At 42.8% G+C, this 19,113-nt stretch overlaps 1 pseudogene; it reads left to right on the forward strand.

Annotated features, from left to right (window-relative positions):
- The first annotated feature begins 450 nt into the window (after positions 1 to 450).
- On the forward strand, positions 451 to 12,710 carry LOC149981453 (uncharacterized; annotated as a pseudogene).
- Positions 12,711 to 19,113: the final 6,403 nt, after the last annotated feature.

Genomic DNA, 19,113 nt, shown 5'->3' on the forward strand with positions numbered 1-19,113 from the left:
CAAGTATTTATCATACATTTTATGTTTCTACTTTAGACATCTATTTTCATGATGTAGTTCCCATAATCTGTACTAGACAAGCGAGTTTACATGTTAAATCTACAGGTTTAACAAACTGTTAGGTGAACATCAATTAAGAGTAATTGGGTTAAGTAAAGCATGTATTTCTAGATGAATCACTGATTTAAGTTTAGTGAAAAGGTGCTTTTGTGTGTTGTTCTTAGTCAATAAAAAAGGAAACAACTGACTTTTTGATTATCTGTTTTGAGTTTTGGACTAATAGTTATGAAGATTTTTTTTTTTTTACGAATACTGGTACGGTTCAAGTCCCTCTTAAAGATGTCAGATCAAACCTCCAGATTGCCTGTGGTGGATTTGAAGCAGGCACCCAGGAGAGCTTGGGAAATTGCATTTGCTGCTGCTAAAAGATTCTGATAAGAGGAGAATGCAATGACAGGGCAAGGTTATCTGAACGCTGCAGTGGAGCAGCGCGCTGGGCGCCTCACCTCCCTGAGAGGTCAGCCTCTGTCATCAGTGAAGTGAGGGGCAGCAGTAGAAATACAGGCTACTAAAGACGCATGGGTAGTACAGGGACACTGTACTTTATGGGTTTGAGTCCCTGAGCTAAGCCTCACATCAAATCAAATGTACTTGTCACATACCTGTATCTCGTCGTCTCATTTTGCTACAGTGCATTCGGAAAGTATTCTAAAATGTATTAAATTGTTTTCCCCCCCCTCATCAATCTACACACAATAACCCATAATAACAAAGCAAAAACAGGTTTTTATAAATATCACATTTACATAAGTATTCCGACCTTTTACTCAGTACTTTGTTGAAGCACCTTTGGCAGCGATTACAGTCTCGAGTCTTCTTGAGTATGACGCTACAAGCTTGGCACATCTGTATTTGGGGAGTTTCTCCCATTCTTCTCTGCAGATCCTCTCAAGCTCTGTCAGGTTGGATGGAGAGTGTTGCTGCACAGCTATTTTAAGGTCTCTCCAGAGATGTTTGATCGAGTTCGGACTCTGAGTGGGCCACTCAAGGACATTCAGAGACTTGTCCCAAAGCCGCTCTTGCGTTGTCTTGGCTGTGTGCTTAGGGTTGTTGTCCTGTTGGAAGGTGAACCTTTCATCAAGGATCTCTCTGTAGTTTGCTCTGTTCAACTTTCCCTCGATCCTGACTAGTCTCCCAGTAACTGCTGCTGAAAAACATCCCCACGGCATGATGCTGCCATCACCATGCTGTAGGGATGGTGCCAGGTTTCCTCCAGAAGTGACTCTTGTCATTTAGACCAAAGAGTTCAATCTTTGTTTCATCAGACCAGAGAATCTTGTTTCTCATTGTCTGAGAGTCTTTATTGTCTGTGTGCCTTTTACTGATTTTTACTGAGGAGTGGGTTCCGTCTGGCCACTCTACCAAAAAGGCCTGATTGGTGGAGTACTGCAGAGATGGTTGTTCTTCTGGATGGTTCTCCCATCTCCACAGAGGAACTCTGGAGCTCTTTCAGAGTGACCATCGGGTACTTGGTCACCTCCCTGACCTCCCTTCTCCCTCGATTGCTCAGTTTGGCCGGGCGGCCAGCTCTAGGAAGAGTCTTGGTGGTTCCAAACTTCTTCCATTTAAGAACGATGGAGGCCACTGTGTTCTCGGGGACCTTCAATGCTGCAGAAATGTTTTGGTACCCTTCCCCAGATCTGAGCCTTGACACAATCTTGTCTGGGAGATCTACGGACAATTATTTCGACCTCATGGCTTGGTTTTTTCTCTGAAGCCACTACATTGCCGGATTCTTGTCGTAAACTCTGGAACTTTGCATTGGATCATCGCAACTAGCTAGCTGCTACCGAGTAGCTATAGTGGCTAACGCCGTTGTCCCGAAGCCAGCACCAGTTAGCCTGGAGCCAGGCGCATCTCCTGGCTAGCAAACTAAATTACTCCATCTACAATACCTATTTTGCCAATTGACCTGGACCCTTTGTCAACACGGAGCCCGGCCAATCCATTATGTCTGGTCTGCCGATGTAATTCCATCCGATGTGCCCTCAACCGGCCTTTGTCGGACGTCGGTGAAGACACTTCTGCTTTCTCCGGCCTGTTAACTTTATGAACGCCGTGTCTTCTGCTTTCTAGCGTAGTAACAACTTCCCTGTTTCATCTATTGCTGTTCACTGGACCCTATGATCACCTGGCTACATAGCTGATGCCTGCTGGACTGTTCATTAATCACGGTATTCCATTTTGTTTATCTGTCGGCCCCAGCCTTCGAACTCAGGCCCTGTGTGTAATTAACTGACCCTCTCTGCCCATTCATCTCCATTTTACCTGTTGTTGTTGTTGTCTTAGCTGATTAGATGTTACTGTCTTACCCGTTTTTGTCTTAGCTAGCTCTCCCAATTAACACCTGTGATTGCTTTATGCCTTGCTTTATGTCTCTCTCTAATGTCAGTATGCCTTGTATACTGTTGTTTAGGGTAGTTATCATTGTGTTATTTTACTGCGGAGCCCCTAGCCCCACTCAACATGCCTCAGATACCTCTCTTGTCCCACCTCCCACACATGGGGTGACCTCACCTAGCATAACTAGTGCCTCGAGAGATACAACCTCTCCTATTGTCACTCAATGCCTAGGTTTACCTCCACTGTACCCGCACCCTACCATACTCCTGTCTGTACATTATGCCCTGAATCTATTCTACCACTCCCAGAAATCTGCTCCTTTTATTCTCTGTCCCCAACGCACTAGACGACCAGTTTTGATAGCCGCAACCCGCAAGTAGCTCCGCAACCCGCAGCTACTTGCCCAAGCCTCCCCAGCTTCTCCTTCACCCAAATCCAGATAGCAGATGTTCTGAAAAAGCTTCAAGACAATCTGGACCCTCTCTTTCTAAAATGATCTGCCACCATTGTTAAAACCCCTATTACTAGTCTGTTCAACCTCTCTTTCGTATTGTCCGAGATTCCTAAAGATTGGAAAGCTGACGCGGTCATCCCCCTCTTCAAAAGGGGAGTATACTCTAGATCCAAACTGTTACAGACCTACCGTTGTAGTTGGAAGTTTACATACACTTAGGTTGGAGTCATTACATTTTCAACCACTTGACAAATTTCTTGTTAACAAACTATAGTTTCGGCAAGTCGGTTAGGACATCTACTTTGTGCATGAGACAAGTAATTTTTCCAACAATTGTTTATAGACAGATTATTTCACTTATAATTCACTGTATCACAATTCCAGTGGGTCAGAAGCTTACATACACTAAGTTGAATGTGCCTTTAAACAGCTTGGAAATTTCTAGAAAATTATGTAATGGCTTTAGAAGCTTCTGATAGGCTAATTAACATCATTTGAGTCACTTGGAGGTGTACCTGGATGTATTTCAAGGTCTACCTTCAAACTCAGTGCATCTTTGCTTGACATCATGGGAAAATCGAAAGAAATCAGACAAGACCTCAAAAAACAATTGTAGACCTCCACAAGTCTGGTTCATCCTTGGGAGCAATTTCCAAATGCCTGAAGGTACCATGTTCATCTGTACAAACAATAGTACTCAAGTACAGTGCCTTGCGAAAGTATTCGGCCCCCTTGAACTTTGCGACCTTTTGCCACATTTCAGGCTTCAAACATATAGATATAAAACTGTATTTTTTTGTGAAGAATCAACAACAAGTGGGACACAATCATGAAGTGGAACGACATTTATTGGATATTTCTGTATATACACCATGGCACCACGGAGCAGTCATACCGCTCAGGAAGAAGACGCGTTCTGTCTCCTAGAGATGAACGTACTTTGGTGTGAGAAGTGCAAATCAATCCCAGACCAACAGCAAAGGACCTTGTGAAGATGCTGGAGGAAACAGGTACAAATGTGTCTACATCCACAGTATAACGAGTCCTATATCGACATAACCTGAAAGGACGCTCAGCAAGGAAGAAGCCACTGCTCCAAAACCCGCCATTAAAAAGCCAGGCCATGGTTTGCAACTGCACATGTGGACAAAGATCGCACTTTTTGGAGAAATGTCCTCTGGTCTGATGATACAAAAATAGAACTCTTTGGCCACAGTGACCATCCTTATGTTCGGAGGAAAAAGGGGAGGCTTGCAAGCCGAAGAACACCATCCCAACCGTGAAGCACAGGGGTGACAGCATCATGTTGTGGGGGTGCTTTGCTGCAGGAGGGACTGGTGCACTTCACAAAATAGATGGCATCCTCAGGTAGGAAAATTATGTGGATATATTGAAGCAACATCTCAAGACATCAGTCCGGAAGTTAAAGCTTGGTCACAAATGGGTCTTCCAAATGGACAATGACCCGAAGCAGACTTCCAAAGTTGTGGCAAAATGGCTTAAGGACAACAAAGGCAAGGTTTTGGAGTGGCCATCACAAAGCCCTGACCTCAATCCTAGAGAACATTTGTGGGCAGAACTGAAAAAGCATGTGCGAGCAACGAGGCCTACAAACCTGACTCAGTTACACCAGCTCTGTCAGGAGGAATGGGCCAAAATTTACCCAACTTATTGTGGGAAGCTTGTGGAAGGCTACCTGAAACGTCTGACCCAAGTTAAACAATTTAAAGGCAATGCTACCAAATACTAATTGAGTGTATGTAAATTTCTGTCTCACTGGGAATGTGATGAAAGAAATAAAAGCTGAAATAAATCATACTCTCTACTATTATTCTGAAATTTCACATTCTTAAAATAAAGTGGTGATCCTAACTGACCTAAAACAGGGATTTTTTTACTAGGATTAAATGTCAGGAATTGTGAAAAACTAAATATATTTGGTTAAGGTGTATATAAACTTCCAAATTTAACTGTATATCCATCCTGTCCTGCCTTTCTAAAGTCATCGAAAGCCAAGTTAACAAACAGATCACGAACCATTTCGAATCCCACCGTACCTTCTCCGCTGTGCAATCCGGTTTCCGAGCTGGTCACGGGTGCACCTCAGCCACGCTCAAGGTACTAAACAATATCATAACCGCCATCGATAAAAGACAGTACTGTGCAGCCGTCTTCATCGACCTGGCAAAGGCTTTCAACTCTGTCATTCACCGTATTCTTATCGGCAGACTCAACAGCCATGGTTTCTCAAATGACTGCCTGGTTCACCAACTACTTCTCAGATAGAGATCAATGTGTCAAATCGGAGGGCCTGTTGTCCAGACCTCTGGCAGTCTCTATAGGGGTGCCACAGGGTTCAATTCTCGGGCCGACCCTTTTCTCTGTATACATCAATGATGTCGCTCTTGCTCCGGGTGATTCCTTGATCCACCTCTACGTAGACGACACCATTCTGTATACATCTGGCCTTCTTTGGACACTGTGTTAACAAACCCAAAGACAAGCTTCAATGCCACAAAACACTCCTTCCGTGGCCACCAATAGTAAAACTAAACTAAATTAGTAAAACTAAATGCATGCTCTTCAACTGATCGTTGCCCGCACCCGCCTGACTAGCATCACTACTCTGGAAGTTTCTGACTTAGAATATGTAGACAACTATAAATACCTAGGTGTCTGGTTAGACTGTAAACTCCTTCCAGACTCATATTAAGCATCTCCAATCCAAAAGTAAATCTAGAATCGGCTTCCTATTTCGCATTAAAGGCCTCCTTCACCCACGCTGCCAAACATACCCTCTTAACACTGACTTTTATTGCATTGCTTTGCTTTATCTTGGCCAGGTCGCAGTTGTAAATGAGAACCTTTTCTCAACTGGCCTACCTGGTTAAATAAAGGTGAAATAAAAAATAAATAAATAAAACAGGTGGACTCCAATCAAGTTGCAGAAACATCTCAAAGATTACCAATGGAAACAGTATGCACCTAGGCTAAATTCGAGTCATAGTAAAGGGTGTGAATACTTACCTAAATAACATATTTCAGTTTTTATTTTGAATACATCTGCAAAAATGTCTAAAAAACATATATTTTTTGTATAGATTGATGAGTATTTTTTTTTATTTTATCGATTTTTAGAATAAGGATGTAACGTAACAAAATGTGTAAAAAGTCAAGTGGTCTGAATACTTTCCGAATGCACTGTACACTATTACAGCAAGTATAAAGGTGCAGGGAAATGCTTGTGCGCTAGCTCCCTCCACATTACAATATCAATAATAATCAAGTCAAATAAAAAATCTAAAATAACACGTACTGTAATTATAATAAGGTAATATGTATAGTAATAAAACTGATATGTACACAATTTTAATTACATTATACATTATGAATGTGCTATGTCAAGTATGACAGTGTTTACAACATAAATTTGCACAGTTTAATAAATAGTATATACTAGAAAAGCAGTGTTGACTCTCTCTCTCTGTATGTGTGTGTGTAACCTAACATAGCAGGCGTAAATGAAACGCCTGTAACTAGATCCCCCACATTCTGGTCCTAACAATATTTATTTTTAACTGTCAGGGGAGGTTGTCCTCTGCACTGTTCAACCATTCCAGTGAATGTGGAGGAGGAGTTAAGATGGAATGTCGCCTTGTTAATGTCTGAAAGCGGAAGTCAAGTCACAGGCTCTCTTCCATTTCCCCTGAAAACCGGAACATCCGGTTAATCACAAACCTCGCTGAGGCTAGTGTGTGTGAAAGTATGTGTGCTTGTTTATATATGGTTGTGTGTGTGTGTGTGTGTGTGTGTGTGTGTGTGTGTGTGTGTGTGTGTGTGTGTGTGTGTGTGTGTGTGTGTGTGTGTGTGTGTGTGTGTGTGTGTGTGTGTGTGTGTGTGTGTGTGTGTGTGTGTGCGTGCGTGCGTGCTTGTGTGTAAGGGTGCAGATATTCCTATCTCTAGCTGATAATTATGAGGTTAAACATTTGCTTTGTGTATGTCTTGTTTCATCTATTGTTGCCATTGTCCTTTCTGGAAGACAGTTCAGTGAATGGGGAGGTGAAGCTTGAGGTAATACAGTAGGGTGGGTGCAAGTGCTTCTCAAATGTATTGTTTTATAGGTTCTCAACACTCTCGTCCTCAGAAGGACGTAGTCAAGAGAACGTGGTCGGAGAATGTACTCCAAGCATGAGAGTGTGGAGCACTGTAGTATGCACATTGAGAAACATCCTCTGAGGTGCAAATAGTCTCTAAGGTGAGCAGGTAGACAGCTAGGGTTAGCTGTTCAAAATCTGATGGTATGGTAGTAGAAGCTGTCTCTGTTACCATTTGCCAGACGGTAACAGAATGAACTGTCTGTGGCTCAATGAGGAGTCCTTGACGATCTTCCCTGGCTTTCCTCAGACACCTGTAAAGCCATGAGTAGATGGCCAGAGGGTCACAGCTGCACACTTCACTTTATGCTATTATTGTAGGACTCAAAGGCCAAGAGTGTCTAAGGGCAATTTCATGGTTAATAGTACATCATGTTCCTGTATGTATACTCAGTTTTCCAGGAAGTTATATCTGCTGGCTTCTATGTGTTGTCATGTTTCTAGCTGTGACAGTTCAAAGAACACTAGCTCAGTCACAGTTGCTACATGTCACAAGAACCAATTTTAATCAATCCACAAATGCATAAACGTTGAAGTTTGGAAATGTGTCATTGTAAATCTTTCCTAATCTGACCCAGAATAAAACTCAGACTCGCTCGACAGGAATTTCCTCAAAAGCAGCATGCAAACAAGATCGTGTCACTGTTTTTGGCCTTGTTGAACGCTTCAGCTTGGCGGTGTGATGGTTCCCAGATAATGATTATCCCGGGGGAGGGCAGAGCGACATCTCGAACAGGTGTCAGTGCTGCCTGTCAGCGCCCTCAGTTCAGAAGTGACAGTTTGAAAGTGTTGTGTCTGACAGTGTGTCCCTCCGCCAGGGTGTCTCCTCATTGTTCATCCAGGTCAGAGGAACCAAACAATATTCAACAGAGTAGGGGAGGTAGAGAGATAAAGAGGTAACTTACAGTAGGTACAGGAGAAGAAATACCCAAGTTGTAGAGGATGAGGGGATGGTATGAGTCTGTCTGTGAATCACTGGTGTTGTGTGTTTACAATGTTAACAGGTGGCAGTAGTTCAGGCTCATTTCAAAGGGAATGGTACTATGTTTATTCTGCATGACTTCACTGACATTGAAGGATGCCAGGTGAGAGGCGAGGATAAATTACAGCTAGATGTTGGGGAAGCTTGACTCACATTGAGAGTCATCCCTCTGGCTGCAGTGAATTAGTGAGGAATATGGACAAAAATCCATATCACAATAAATTGACAATTACCTTGATAGAGATAAATAGAATGATATGTTTATAACAATGTGCACCATTTTTTTATTTTTTATATTACCCTTAAAACTACTACTAGTACTTTGAATGTTGTAGCCATTAATTGTCCCATTAACAATCACCCATATTAGCAAATGTATCTGTATATTTCTCAGGTAGGGCCCTATAGGTTATTTATTGTAATAAAATAAATCAGCAAAATGTCCACGATAAGTAGTCGGTTTGGTCTGTGCCGATAATTTTCGGTTTATCGTCCCAGTTCTGTGCTAGACAGACATATGAATACTGTATTGTTCTTCACAGGAAGAGCGGAATGAACACATTTGGCACACACATGGTTCAGACATCTGCAGGCATGCACTGAGCAAGTTGACTCGTATCGTTAATGTCAGGGTGTGTTTATTAGGATTTTTCCCTTCATGCATCATTACCATTAGGCTCTATGCTGGCATGGTCCAGTCCACGGAGCCTCCCTATTAAAGACTAGGATTAAAGGCCTCAGAAGTTCAATACCTGCTTCTTAAACAGTCCACATTATCAGATACACTCCCTATGCTTTTACCTTTATACTTTTCCTCTCTCTTTAAAGGAGTGAGCCTCATATACATCTGTCTTGTTTGCATTGCAGGAGATAGTAGCATGGTGCTAAATGTTTCACATCACTGATCCCGCTGCATAGGCAATGCAGGAACTTTGATTTACTGCCTGGTGGAGTAAATTAAATCATTTCTCAAGGCCTCCCGAGTCTGGCTTGTCCAATAAAAAGATGCATTGTCCAAGCAAGTCCCCCAAAAAACTAATTCAGCTGGGGGAAGGAACTAAACAACGTTTCAGGAAGAAAATAGACAATGTTACACAGGAGGCAAGGCAGCGGTGCATCCCTGGTATGAGAATATGCTCTGACTGAGGCATGAGATGAGGCATGCAAATCCCTGGACTTTTTAAATACTACCTTTTACCTTGTGATGGGTTTTCCTTTTAGACCAGGATAACCAAGCAGAAATCCATTGATAGATGGAATATTGCCATCCAACAAATCATTCACTTAATACACCTTGGGGTTTGTGTGTGAATAGCAAGACTTCCTCATAAGACAATGTTATTTTTTATTTGAATGTTGAATACTTTCCCTCCTATTGACTTACATCTATGCAGTAACTAGAACATGTTGCAAGCCATGTGAATGAATCTGTTATTACTATTACAAGGAGACCAGTGTCTCTACACAGAGGGCTGTAGTTCAGGTAAAATGGATACCTCCCAGTTCAGGTGTTTGTGAGTGTGACCCAACTCCCCACTGTTATGTTACAGCCCCACTATTGCATGATTGATGGCATTAAATTGCTTTTATCAGGATTTACAGGGCTCCCTTACCACAGGGTTCCACCGCCACTCTTTTAATAAATCATCGCAACACCTCCCCATTCCACTGCAAGGCTGCGTCTGGATACTGAAGATTGATGACCTGACTGGCACCGTGTGCCAAAATCAACTGCACCCGACACACTGATGGACGAACATATGTACATTTTTTCTTTGTAATGGAAAATGTCAATCTTGGTGGCTGGGGCCAGGAAACAGTTTTTCTCATTATTGGGAAATGCCACCTCATTTCCCATATACAAGCCCTTGATTAATTTCAAAAGGAGACAGACATGGGATACGTCAAGACTGTCGATTTTGTTTTTGTCTCTCTGAGCGGTGAACAATTACGGTTTGTAAAAATGGTCTAGCGGAACTTTGGCCTTTCACTCTGGAGAGGCTTGGCCCCGTGTTGGCACTGGCCAGTTAATTTAGTAAGGCTGTCGCTGCAGAGACAGAGACAGCACCGTAATGTCTGGGCCTCTATCAGGACTGAGAGTGGCGACAAGTGTTTTACATAGATAAATAATTAGAATTAGATACAACACCAGCTTGGCTGTCGAAAAGGGATAATCCAAACTAATGACTCTTAAATTGAATGTTGAGGCAGAACATACTCACTCCAGCGGCTGGCTGAGCCACATACCTTTGGGCTTAATAGTATCAGATAGAATCTCCACACAAATTGCTCTGTGATGACAACATGATTCTTTCAATTTGAATACTGATTAATATCCTATTGCTTCCTCTCCTCAGCGGGCTGCTGTACTCAAACCAGCATGTTAGATATTCTATGTTCTGTTGCTAAAATTTCTAATTAACCTCAAGGCCTGATCTTGAGTATAATGGATCTAAAAGGTGTTGCTAATGTGAAAGCTATTGTAGCTGGAGGGTTGATGGGGATATATATCTCATCACTTAAGAGGTGGTGAATGAGTTTAAATGTACCATTGTATGTACATGTCTGAAACATCAGTCCCCATTGTTACAACCAACCATGGAGGTGTCAGTGTTATTTCTACCCTAAAAGCAATACCCGTTAGCCAAAGACCAATGGATTTCAATGATCTTACCTCTTGGTTATTGGCTGAAGTTTTATCCTCTATTAGGTTTAACATCATTATTGCTTTTTACTGAACCTATGTGGGTATAAGGAAATTCTGCTACATTCAGATAGGCAACAGCACCTATAATGTCATTCAGTAGAATACTGTACATAGGAGACTGACCTTGGCGTCAACCTAATAACTTTAGGTTACTCACTGTAATCCTAGTTGACAAAATCATCTGTTCATTTCAGGGAGGACTGTCCCAGATGATCTAACCATCTGATGACACTAGGTTTTACATTTACATCATTATCCAACATGACTTACATTAGAGTGCATACATTTTCATATTTGTTTGTACTGGTCCCCCGTGGGAATCAAACCCACAACCCTGGTGTTGCAAGTGCCATGCTCTATCAACTGAGCCACACAGAAATCACGTAGACTCCACCAGGTGTGGACATAGCATGCTCCCAGGGATAGAGGCTATGAGCAAGCAGAATTCAGGCTAAGAAATCCAGGTGTTTTGTGCATACACATGAAATATGCAATGTTTGACTGGAAATGGAACCATCCTTGGATGACAGAACTGATACAGACGATGACAGCTCTGTATTTGTAGGAAAACCGTTAATAGTTACTTAGCTGCCACGTGTGGGAAAAAGTCTAGTGGTCTTTCTAATTGTAAACTCCTCATTCCTCATCCAAGCATGACTCCAACATGGCAGGACATCAGACAGAGTCTAGGATGGAAATAATACTTCTGGCCTTGGGTGGATACATGCACTTTTATTTAATTTCTGGTTTAATAAAACCTCTGTTTGCTAATCTACCGTGGCCAACTGCACAGCCAATGTACTTTTTCTAGAGGTATTCCACCACAGATGAACTGCACCTCTCCGACTGCCCTGTCATTTCTCTCTCTTTCTGTCTCCCACCAGGTAACTAAACTCAGCAAAAAAAGAAACGTCCCTTTTTCAGGGCCTTGTCTTTCAAAGATAATTCATAAAAATCCAAATAACTTCACAGGGTTTAAACACTGTTTCCCATGCTTGTTCAATGAACCATGAACATGCACCTGTGGAACGGTCGTTAAGACACTTACAGCTTACAGACGGTAGGCAATTAAGGTCACAGTTATGAAAACTAAAGAGGCCTTTCTACTGACTCTGAAAAACACCAAAAGAAAGATGCCCAGTGTCTCTGTGTGAATGTACCTTAGGTATGCTGCAAGGAGGCATGAGGACTGCAGATGTGGCCAGGGCAATAAATTGCAATGTCCGTACTGTGAGACGCCTAAGACAATGCTATAGGGAGACAGGAAGGACAGCTGATCGTCCTCGCAGTGGCAGACCACGTGTAACAACACCTGCACAGGATCGGTACATCCGAACATCACACCTGCGGGACAGGTACAGGATGGCAACAACAACTGCCTGAGTTACACCAGGAACGTGCAATCCCTCCATCAGTGCTCAGACTGTCCGCAATAGGCTGAGAGAGGCTGGACTGAGGGCTTGTAGGCCTGTTGTAAGGCAGGTCCTCACCAGACATCACAGGCAACAACGTTGCCTATGGGCACAAACCCACCGTCGCTGGACCAGACAGGACTGACAAAAAGTGCTCTTCACTTAAGAGTCGCAGTTCTGTCTCAACAGAGGTAATGGTCAGATTCGAGTGTATTGTCAAAGGAATGAGCATTACACAGAGGCCTGTACTCTGGAGCGAGATCGATTTGGAGGTGGAGGGTCCATCATGGTCTGGGGCGGTGTGTCACAGCATCATCAGACTGAGCTTGTTGTCATTGCAGGCAGTCTCAACACTGTGCGTTACAGGGAAGACATCCTCCTCCCTCATGTGGTACCCTTCTTGCAGGCTCATCCTGACATGACACTCCAGCATGTCAATGCCACCAGCCATACTGCTCGTTCTGTGCGTGATTTCCTGCAAGACAGGAATGTCAGTGTTCTGCCATGGCCAGCGAAGAACCCGGATCTCAATCCCATTGAGCACATCTGGGACCTGTTGGATCAGAGTGTGAGGGCTAGGGCCATTCCCCCCAGAAATGTCTGGGAACTTGCAGGTGCATTGGTGGAAGAGTGGGGTAACATCTTACATCAAGAACTGGCAAGTCTGGTGCAGTCCATGAGGAAATGCATTGCAGTACTTAATGCAGCTGGTGGCCACACCAGATACTGACTGTTACTTTTGATTTTCACCCCCTCTTTGTTCAGGGACACATTATTCCATTTCTGTTAGTCATATGTCTGTGGAACTTGTTCAGTTTTGTGTTGTTCATACAAATATTTACACATGTTAAGTTTGCTGAAAATAAACGCAGTTGACAGTGAGAGGACATTTCTTTTTTTGCTGTGTTTACTTCTGCTCTGAAGAAAAGACGATGTGGTGAGAAAAAGAAAAGGTGTGGCAAAATTGAAATGATGGGAAAAAAAAAGAAGATATCAAAGGACTTTCCCTCTATTTGTCTGCACACATTGTATTCGCCCTGACGTTGACAGATGCCAGACGGCACTATTATTATCAGCTAGATTCAGCCCTTTTCAAGTCAAATCAAACTTTATTTGTCAAACTTTATGCACCGAATAGAACAAGTGTAGACCTTACCGTGAAATGCTTACTTACAAGCCCATAACCAACAGTGCAGTTCAAGGAGAGTTAAGAAAATATTTACCAAATAAACTAAAGTAAAATTTAAAAAACAAATAAAATAAAAAGTAAGACAATAACTTAACAATAACGAGGCAATATACAGGTGTACCGGTACCGAGTCAGTGTGTGGGTGTACTGGTTAGTTGAGGTAATTTGTACATGTAGGTAGGGGTGAAGTGACTATGCATAGATAATAAACAGCAAGTAGCAGCAATGTACAAAACAAATGGAGGGGGGGGGGGGGGTCAATGTAATAGTCCGGTGGCCATTTGATTAATTGTTCAGCAGTCTTATGGCTTGGGGGTAGAATCTGTTATGGAGCCTTTTGGTTCTAGACTTGGAGCTCTGGCACCGCTTGCCGTGTGGTAGTAGAGAAAACAGTATATGACTTGGGTGACTGGAGTCTCTGACAATTTTATGGGCTTTCCTCTGACACTGCCTATTATATAGGTCCTGGATGGCAAGGAAGCTTGGCCCCAGTGATGTACTGGGCCGTACGCACTACCTTCTGTAGCGACTTATGGTCAGATGCCGAGCAGTTGCCATACCAGGCAGTGATGCAACCGGTTAGGATGCTGTCAATGGTGCAGCTGTAGAACTTTTTGAGGATCTGGGGACCCATGCCAAATCTTTTCAGTCTCCTGAGGGGAAAAGGTTTTGACGTGCCCTCTTCACGACTGTCTTGGTGTGTTTGGACAATCTTAGTTAATTGGTGATGTAGACACCAAGGAACTTGAAACTCTCGACCCGTTTCACTACAGCCTCGTTGATGTTAATGGAGGCCTGTTCGGCCCACCTTTTCCTGTAGTTCACCGTCAGCACCTTTGTCTTGCTCACATTGAGGGAGAGGTTGTTGTCCTGGCACCACACTGCCAGTTCTCTGACCTCCTCCCGATAGGCTGTCTCATCGTTGTTGGTGATCAGGCCTAACATTGTTGTGTCGTCAGCAAACTTAATGATAGTTTTGGAGTCGTGTTTGGCCATGCAGTCGTGGGTGAACAGGGAGTACAGGAGGGGACTAAGTAAGTACACACCCCTGAGGGGCCCCAGTGTTGAGGATCAGAGTGGCAGACGTGTTGTTGCCTACCCTTACAACCTGGGGACCGCCTGTCAGGAACTCCATGATCTAGTTGCAGAGGGATGTGTTTAGTCCCAGAGTCCTTAGCTTCGTGGGCACTATGGTGTTGAAGGCTGATTTGTATTGACAAAAAGACACACACCCCCACCCCTCATCTTACCAGACGTAGCATCTCTGGTCTGCCGAGCCATGGAAAATCCCACCAGCTCTATATTATCCATGTCGTTGTTCAGCCACGACTCAGTGAAACATAAGATATTAGTTCTTAATGTTCCGTTGGTAGGATAAATATGTTCGTAGGTCATCAATTTTATTTTCCAATGATTGCATGTTAGCAAGTAGAATTGATGGCAGTGGGAGTTTACTCGCTCGCCTACGGATTCTCAGAAGGCAGCCTGATCTGAGCCCTCTTTTCCTCCGTCTTTTCTTCACGTAAATGATGGAGATTTGTGCCTGTTCCCGGGAGAGCAATATATTTCTTCGTCTGACTCGTTAAAGGAAAACGTTTCTTCCAGTTTGTGGTGAGCAATCGCTGTTCTGATGTCAAGATGTTATTTTCGGTCATAGGAGACAGTAGCAGCAACATACAAAAAAAGTTTTAAAAAATAAGTTAAAAACAATGCAAAAATTGGTCAGGAGCATGTAAAACCAGCCTTTCTCTTCGGCGCCATTTTACCATTTTCTCAAGTTTATGAGAAAATATGTCAAGATATAGTCTTTATGTCAGGGGAGTCTGTTAAATAGTTGAGTCAATGTGATTCTGGAGAGGGGTGTGTGTAATAGGTAAAGTCTCCCTTACTGACTGAGCCCCTTCATAATGTCCTGTGAGAGAGCGACATGGAACAATGACTCTACAAAATAGGTGAATGCCCATGTGATTCAGTGGGAACAAATCAGGGTATAGATCATTTGCGGAGACTGAATCAACCTAACCAGATACATGGATAAGGTCAGTCAGTGGTTTGGCATTTTCGGGCCCTAAAGCATTATACTACTCCTAGTTTGAAAAGTGAATAGGAGTTTGGTATAAAACAGAGTTATACATGTCCACGATTTACATCAGGAAAAATACTGCTAGGCTCACAACAATCTACATTCCTTGAAACCCACGCTAACATCTTGATTTAAGATACCTTGTCCTGAACGTCAAATGCAACAGTCCTGCTATAGTTAATAAATAAATGGACACAGAAGGCAGTTTTAATTCCTCTTCTTCATTCATCATGTAAATGGTGCTATTCTCCTGAGCAATTATCACCCCCATTTTCATCTCACTTTAGTAGTCCAGTCACATGCCCTCTCTGATGTTATTGGATTGGATGATGTTTGCTAAGAGATAGGTGACTAAGGAACATGATGACAGAGCTGTACACCATATAGATAGAACAGGCTGAAACAGAATGGAAGGAACATCAGAACATCAAACAGCCTGATATGAACCCAGTTGGAATCTTCAAGACGTGATGAAGTTCTAATTCCACAGCCTCCATCCCTCATCACTCATTTAGATTACAGGTTGGCCCTTCTGTTTAATTTGCCCTCTGAGGTCCAGAGAGCTCCTCTGTTGACCTTTCGCCTGGTAAATTGTAATAGTCTCTTTCTCTCTCAAGTGGGGGTAAACACAGGAGAGCTAATTATAGGAACACTCGGAGAATGTCGGACACTGCAGAGCAGAAAATGTCAGAGGGCATCTCATGCACTGGTCTTTGACACAAGGCACAAGACCGGCGGCAGCCAGCTAGGGACCCTGCTTGGAGGCAGGAAACGCATGAAATATGTTAGATCTACAGATGCGGAAAATTGGCAAGATAGTCTGGGGTGAGAGATGGGAGCAGAGATTTTGCTGGAATTTAGCGATGTGTAAAAGAAAAAACCCGGCCGGGGTCCCTGGAGTGAGTGTGCTGGAATATTCTCCACCACTTGCGTTTCAGCAGAGCGATAAAAGTATGCACTCAGTGTCTGTGACTCAATTCCACTTCATAGGTTCAGGTAGTGCAACAGAATTTCCTCATCCGACAGCATGAAAGGCAGACATGCTAATGCTGGAATGGCTGTCTTTTCCCATTACATTTGGAGTAAATCACTCTCTGGTATTTATTTTTCATGGTGTGAAGCAATTACTTGTCTATTTTAGATGTAATTAATAGTTTTGATCTTGGAATGATTTTGATGTCTTTGACAGTTGTCTATATTGCATTTTAAGCCTTGAGATATTTCAAACAAAACATCCAGCTATAGTTTCCATCTGCTCAGCATTTTCAACCATATGCTAAATGACAGTGTTGCGTTTGTGAATGGAAATCATCCAGAAAAAGTGAAAACAGACCGCCCTGACAGATGCCCCAAATACTTCAAAGGTGATAATGGGAATCAGAGGAGGCTGGTGGGAGGGGCTATAGAAGGACTGGCTCATTGTAATGAATGGAATGGAATAAATGGAACAGTCAAACGTGATTTCCATGCATTTGATACCTTTCCATTTGTTTACAATGAGCTGTCTTCCTATTCATGGTTTGCACGTTTCGTCACAATATTGTTTCGTACATTCGTTTTAGGACTGATGCCCAGCTGGGCATTCTACTCAATGCAGTCTTAATAGGTGTTGATAAAGATCTCGTCTGAAGTATATTACTGTGGCTTGGAAATACGATGACATTTCAAAAGGAGGCAAATAGTTAGTTGGACAAGCTTTTGTAATTGTAATGTTGCCAGATTGACTTTAGTTGCAGTATAACTTTAGCTAGCTATCCTACGATAGAGGGGAGAGTACCGACATTTTTGCTAGATTAATGTTAGCATTGCTAGCTATTTCTGAAAAACTGTGCTAGCTCATGGCAACATTGCCGTCTTTATAAAGTAAACTTGATGACATCATAATGATACCAATGTTCTTTTCTACTAATTATGTGTCTACTTTAGCAATGTCATCATATTTCCAGGCCACTATAGTGTAGTTTTTATTAAACAGTCATTAGCCCACATTCAGAAAGACATAGAAGCCCATTTTTGCTTGATCTGACTATGTGGTCGGAGGCTCCATATGGAGGGTGTGAGACAATTGCGGAGCCTCTGGAGGCATACAAAGGCCAAATTGAACTCTGTACCGCATCGCTGTGCGCCTCCCAAATGTTGTAACAATGCGGAGGGCTCTGTATAGCTCTGCATTGACATGATTGTTTGACAGAACTGTAGGTGAGGGTGGAAGGTCCTGTATAAAAACAAACTTACTTCCTTGACAACTTCCTTCACAACAGCTCTACTCAACTCTGCACTGCTCCGCAAAGCACAAGAAGTATGAATGCCGACTTCTGCAGAGGCCGTATCACCATAAACGCTGCACGGCCAACGCAGATGTCGATTTGACCACGCAGCGCCTTTTAACCATCAGTCGGACATCAGTATGCTGCTGCATTTGTAGAACGTTGATACCAATGGGAACGACGTGTGAGTGACGGAATGAACCCCATGAATAGCTGTGAACCCCATGAATAGCTCCTCCAACCAGCCTCCTCTGATGGGAATTCAAAATAGATTGTTATTTTTCATGCTCTTAATGGAAATGTTAGTGTGGTATCTGTGTGCTCTAACAAAATAAATGTCACGTTACCATTCAAAGCACTGACTGGAAACACCAGTCATACATGCAGCTATTAGTGTGGAGAGGTAATTCTGTGGTCTCTTTTTCATTTACCACAATCACACCTCACTAAGAGGCAAAAAAATTACAATCCATTTCACTCCCACTTCCTCCCTGTTGACACACTCGCACACACACATTCCAGGTTGTTTATTTCTTTTTTTGTATACAAGAATTCTATTTCCTTTGCAAATCTAATTTTCATCAACTTAGCCCTGGGGGGAATAACAGGAAGGCTGCCACAAAGCCCATGGTCAGTTGCTCTGTAATGAATACTTGGTTTCATTTCAGTGAGACTGAGCGAGGAGGTAGGCAGGCTTCTGGTTGTCCTTACCTTATCCGAATAGCTTAGCTCACCCAGTGACCGAGGACTGCATCTGAGTAGTCTGTGGCAGTAGCAGGCCGGAGGGGAGAAGGGAAATGTAGGAATCTGTGTGTTTGTTTGTTGTACCCATTTTGTTGAGACTGAACCCTCAATATGTAAGGGATATTCAACGAGGGGGATATGCGTGGTACGGAAAATAAAGGAACGACGTAGAAGGTGTTCCACGACGTGCTAGCAGAGTGGAACTAACCTTCCACAGAGTTGCATTCTTTTCCAGAGAACGCATAGAGCCCCGAATTGATTATTCGTTTTATACCATGGCTATAATTTAACAAATTTGCCGCTAGAAATGTTTTCATTTGCCAGGTAGAAATGTGTTCAACATCCACTGAAGAAGCTAGCAAGTTTACTAGATACATTATATATGCAAAAGTACAGTGCCTTGCGAAAGTATTCGGCCCCCTTGAACTTTGCGACCTTTTGCCACATTTCAGGCTTCAAACATAAAGATATAAAACTGTATTTTTTTGTGAAGAATCAACAACAAGTGGGACACAATCAAGAAGTGGAACGACATTTATTGGATATTTCAAACTTTTTTAACAAATCAAAAACTGAAAAATTGGGCGTGCAAAATTATTCAGCCCCTTTACTTTCAGTGCAGCAAACTCTCTCCAGAAGTTCAGTGAGGATCTCTGAATGATCCAATGTTGACCTAAATGACTAATGATGTAAAATACAATCCACCTGTGTGTAATCA

Source organism: Oncorhynchus mykiss, chromosome 8 (genome assembly GCF_057628025.1).
Source record: "Oncorhynchus mykiss isolate SJ-2025 chromosome 8, ASM5762802v1, whole genome shotgun sequence".
Lineage (NCBI taxonomy): Eukaryota > Metazoa > Chordata > Actinopteri > Salmoniformes > Salmonidae > Oncorhynchus > Oncorhynchus mykiss.